Source organism: Apium graveolens, chromosome 11, assembly GCF_009905375.1.
Source record: "Apium graveolens cultivar Ventura chromosome 11, ASM990537v1, whole genome shotgun sequence".
Classification (NCBI taxonomy): Eukaryota; Viridiplantae; Streptophyta; class Magnoliopsida; order Apiales; family Apiaceae; genus Apium; species Apium graveolens.
The window spans coordinates 5,232,172-5,238,171 of NC_133657.1; positions in this window are offsets into that span (position 1 = coordinate 5,232,172).

The window sequence follows — 6,000 nt, forward strand, 5'->3', positions numbered from 1 at the left end:
ATCATCTGAAACTGGCCTGTGAGCTCTCTGTTTCTTTCTTTTCTTTGAAGATGGAGATTCCTTGGGAGTTTCAGCATAAACCATTCTTCTATGCCTTTTGAGAAGCTTAGATCCCCCAATTCCAGTATCCTTCTGAGAAGGGACCTTCTCAGCTTCTTTAATAACAGGTTCTGATACAGAAACCTGTTCGTACTGTCTGACTCATCTCTCAGAACAATCCTCCTTTTCTTCTGTGGTGTCTGAGGTACAGTCTTTGTCCTCTTGGGCTCGGAAGATGAAGGCTTCACAGTATGTGCTGATGATGAAGGTTGAGTTATCTGTGAAGGTTTGAGATGTGTTCTGATAGAGGGTTGAGTAGGTTGAGGAGTCTGTGTGGTATGTTCTGATGGTTGTTGTGGTGTCTGGGATGTGGTGGTGGGTTGAACATCAGGGTAAACAGATCTGTAGGTTAGAGGATCAGCATTTACCAAGATCTGTTTTACAGACTGAGGTATCTGTAAGGGTCTAACCACCTTTTTCTTAAGGTCAGCATTTACCAAGTCATTAAAAGCCCGTTTTGCAAGTTTAAAGGGTGGAAATAAAGAACTGGCTGGTTGAGGTTCATTAGTACAGCAAAAAGTATATATACGCTGATAGAATCTAGCAAAGTATACTACATTCCTATCCTCTGTCATCCTATCCCCTATAAAGCCTAGCACAACACTTGCAAAATCAAAATGAGTTTGGTGAATAATAGCATACCCGATGTGCTGACTCATAATAGGAATGGCATCAAAGTTGGAACACTTATTGCCGAATACTTTAGTGATGCAGTCGAAGAAAAAACTCCATTCCTTTCTAATATGTGCTCTTTTCAACTGTCCAAGCTTGGCCAAACTCTTCTCATACCCCAAATTGGCCATGAGCTGCTATAGAATGGGTTCCTCCGGTGTTGAGAAAACGCAGCCTTCTGGTAAGTGTAGAGCTTTACGAACTGCTCCTGGAGTTACCACATGCTCAACATCATTTACTTCGAAAATAATGCTTGGAGTACCAGTAGCACCACCATTATCAAAATGCCCAGTCCGCCAGAACGTCAGGACTTGTTGGCTGGAAATGACTTGAGGCTGGGTTAATGCATACCCAATCTCACTGTGTGCTAGAAGATCTTGCACAAAGTGCAAATCAGATGGAGCTTCATCATGGTTTAAGATTGCAGCATAGTTGTTAGGTACAAACTTGGCTCCATCTATAATCAAATCCTTAGGTGCCATGAAAAAAAAAGAGAAATAAGATTGCCTGTAAGGTGTTTGATAAAATGTCTGTAAGAAAAAAAACGTCAGGAGATGAGAGAGAATAGAAGTAAAGAAAGAGAGATAAAGTGTGAAAGTAAATAAAAGATTTTACAATCGTCTCTCTCTTTTACTTATACACGGTAGAAAAAGTAACCGTTGGACACCTGTCAGACATGCAGCAGTAAAGAATAATTAATGGGCACGGGAAAACAGTAATCATTACTTATCACATGCAGTTTTTCAAGGAAAAACCGTTCCACTTACCAAGTAATCCCATTAATTACGGTAGTTAAGTTTTAATTTAAAATTTAAACTGTTCCCACTTAAAAAATTATTTTTACTGCGAGACCAATATTCTGTATAAATATACTAAGTGAGAGAATGACCAAAAATAAATAAATCAAGTAAACATGTACTGCCACGTCAGAATCAGAACTTGATTTGTATCAGATATAAAAACGGTCATCAGAATATGGGTAAATCAGGATTTAAAAATGCATCAGAATTTCAAACAACTCAGAGATAAAATCTTGCAAAAATATAAAATTTCATTAATATATTGAGAAAATATATTCATGAAATTGAAATTACAGCACAAAATTACAAGATTGTCCTAAGCTACAAATCCTATTTCTTCTTCCTACTTTCAACAAAAAGAACAGCGAGACGAATGATTCGTTCCTGCTGTCGAAGAGCTTCCAACCGTTCTTCTTCCAGTCGCTCAACATGGCGATGGTAATCCATATAAAAGAACAAGAGGTCTGTCAGAACCTCTTGGGGAACAGAGTCCCAAACCTCATCAGGAATGGCAGTAACATGCCATTCCTGCTGCCATTCTGGACAGCTCATAGTGAGAGAGAAAGTATCATAGTTCAGAGCTAAGTTGTAATTAACAATGATTGTGATGAGTGAAAAAGAAATGAGTTTGAGAGTTTGAGGGTAAATGAGAGATGTACTGGCTGGAATGAAGTGTTGGTTTATATAGGAAATAGAATGCCAGGAGACGCAAGGAAAATTTAATGCTTACAGGTAGAAATAATTCTACCTCGTCTCCCTAGACCGAGGAGAATAAAAACAGTCATTGGAAGTGTAAAACAGGGTTTAATGCGCACAAGAAACAAGTAAACATTACTGTGGATGGACGTGTACCACTAATCCTAATTGTAGTGACAGTTAATATCTCACCCGAGCATATTCTGATGTAAAACATGACTGTTTCAGATTTTAACCATAAATAAGTCAAGTAAAGAATCAGAATTTAATATCAGGATTTAGACTTATATCAGAACTTAACAGTCTTCAGAACATGATTCCTTAACTCGAAAAATGAATGCCTATTTCTGTAATTCTTCACACAAATTCTGATTTCGGTTCTTCTGAACTTAATAGTCAGAACTTCCATCATAATTTGTCCTCAGAATTTATGCAATCTGACACATAAACTGTTCATCTAAAACACATTGATCACCACGGTAATTTTCATCATTCATATGGAGTGTAAGTGTGTGCATTAAGCTAAATATCAGACAAAGAGTAAAGTCTGATTCACTTCAGTACATCTTAGAAGTAAGGCATAACTAAGAACTTTACTTAAAATCTGTCATTATTCTGAAGCCTACTATTGAATGAGTTCATGCATGAGTCCACCTCAACTGTTTTGTGCTTATTTTATGCATCTTGTGAAATTCCATTTTACAGTGGCTTCTCAGTGTAAGTGAGTCACGACTGCTTATCAGAATTTATGCTATTATCAGAGTATTTCTCCAGTAATCATAGAGTGTGAAAAGTCACCAAGAAAAATAATTATTTGCTTTTCTGATGCATATTACTTAATACCAGCAATGCACTTGGGTCGTCCCTTCCACATTTTTACTCTAGATCTCAAAGGAGTACCTGATTTTTATTCCTTGTTATTTTCCTTTTTCTTTTGATAGGTGAGGTTTATCAGCACTTAGTACATTCAGCAGATTTACTAACATCAGAACTTAACAGATGAGAAGCATTATTCTAGTTTTTGACTTAGTAATAAGATAGACAAAGTAAACTTAACTAAGCTCAATATCAGAATTTGCTTGTGTCAATCTATTTCCACATAAATAATTACTTCTAACATGGGATCTCTAGTATATTAAAGACTACTAGGTCAGCATCTAGCACAGTTATCCTCATAGGATTGAATAGTCACAGAAACAGTCATATCACTATTAGAGTTAGAAATACACATCAGACAACAATCAGTACTTAAGCAATTTTCAGTTAAGCACAAAATACACAAAGATAGTAATATCTGTAAATACTGATCATAAAGTCTGATGCGGAAGAACAAAAGCTAAGCAGATTTAGAGAAAGAACCTGAAACCATTCCAAGTTTATTTACCAATCTTGTAAAAGTAGCTTCACACAGTGGTTTTGTGAAGATATCTGCTAGTTGTTGATCTGTTGGAATAAAGTGCAATTCCACTGTACCTTCATTCACATGTTCCCTTATGAAGTGGTACCTAATGCTGATGTGCTTTATCATTGAGTGTTGAACTGGATTACCTATCATAACAATAGCACTTTGATTATCACAGTAAATAGGGATTTTAAAATATGTTAACCCATAATCCAGTAACTGATTCTTCATCCAAATAATCTGTGCACAACAGCTTCCTGCAGCAATGTACTCTGCTTCTGCAGTTGATGTGGAAATTGACTTTTATTTTTGCTAAACCAAGAAACCAATCTGCCTCCAAGAAATTGGCAGCTTCCACTTGTGCTTTTCCTGTCAATTTTGCAACCTGCAAAATGTGCATCTGAGTTACCTATTAGTTTAAAATCTGATTCTCTGGGATACCACAATCCCAGATCAGCTGTTCCCTTAAGATACTTAAATATTCTTTTCACAACTGTTAAGTGAGGTTCTCTTGGATCTGCTTGAAATATTGCACAAAGACAGGTAGCATACATGATATCAGGTCTACTAGCAGTTAGATAGAGTACAGAGCCAATCATACCTCTGTAATCAGTAATATATACTGGTTTACCAGTTTCCTTATCCAGTTTTATTGCAGTGGCCATGGGAGTGGATGCACTTGAACAATCTTGCATTCCAAATTTCTTCAGCAAGTTTCTGGTGTACTTGGTTTGACAAATAAAAGTGCTTTCTTCATTCTGCTTGACTTGAAGGCCCATAAAATAACTAAGTTCTCCCATCATACTCATTTGGTATCTTGACTGCATCAATTTGGCAAACTTTTTGCAAAGTCTGTCATTTGTAGAACCAAAGATGATATCATCAACATATATCTGAACCAAAAGTAAGTCCTTTCCATGGTTGAGGTAGAACAATGTTTTGTCTATAGTTCCTCTGTTAAATCCACTTTTTAAAAGAAGCTGAGCTAAAGTCTTATACCATGCTCTTGGAGCTTGCTTAAGGCCATAAAGTGCTTTATTAAGCCTGTAGACATGAGTTGGATATTCGGGATCTACAAAGCCTGGAGGTTGTTCAACATATACTTCCTCCTCTAATTCTCCATTGAGAAAAGCACTTTTCACATCCATTTGAAAGACAGTAAACTTTTTGTAAGTAGCATAAGCCAAAAATATCCTTATTGCTTCCAATCTAGCAACTGGTGCAAATGTTTCATCATAATCAATCCCCTCCTGTTGAGAATATCCTTTTGCAACCAACCTTGCTTTATTCCTTGTAATTATGCCATCACTATCAGTTTTGTTTCTAAACACCCACTTTGTACCAACAACAGATCTGTTCTTTGGTCTTGGCACTAGGGTCCAGACTTTGTTTCTTTCAAATTCATTTAACTCTTCCTGCATTGCTTGCACCCAATCAGCATCTTGAAGAGCTTCTTCCACTTTCTTTAATTCAGTCTGAGAAAGAAAAGAGTTGTAAAGATATTCACTTGAAGTAGCTGTTCTATTTTTGACACCTGCATCAGGATTTCCAATTATTAAGTCAGGTGTATGTGATTTAGTCCACTTCCTTGCAGATGGAAGGTTTTCTCAACAACTGGATGCTCCCCCATAATCCATGCTATCTTCATCAACATTTTTTTTGATGCTCCCCCTGAAATTATGCTCTCTGAGTTGGATCCTTCAGAATTTAAATTTTCAGAACTATCAGAACTTGGCTTATCAGAACTTGATGAATCAGAACTTGAAGAGCCAGTTGTATGTTCTGATGCTTCTTGAGATGTGGTTGTATCTTCTGTATGCTCCCCCTGCACAGGTGCATTCTCCTTTAATGTAGTCACCACAGTTTCAATGACATCAGAGTTTAATCCATCAGAGTTTGCAGTATCAGGACTTAGACTGTCAGGGTTTTCAGTATCAGAATTTAATTCTTCATTTTCAAATCTCAGCTGATCATGATCATTGAAATCTTCAAGTCCAGTAATCTTCTTATCATCAAAAGAGACATTGATAGATTCCATGACCACCCTTGTTCTCAAGTTGTAGACTCTGAAGGCTTTTGTGGAAAGTGGATATCCAACAAAGATTCCTTCATCAGCTTTTAGATCAAATTTGGATAGCTGTTCAGGATGAGTCTTAAGAACAAAACACTTGCATCCAAATACATGAAAATACTTCAGATTTGGCTTCTTTTTCTTCACCATCTCATATGGTGTCTTTCCTTGCTTGTTAATGAGTGTTGCATTCTGAGTAAAACAAGCAGTCTGCACAGCTTCAGCCCAGAAATAGGTTGGAAGCTTTGCTTCATCAAGCA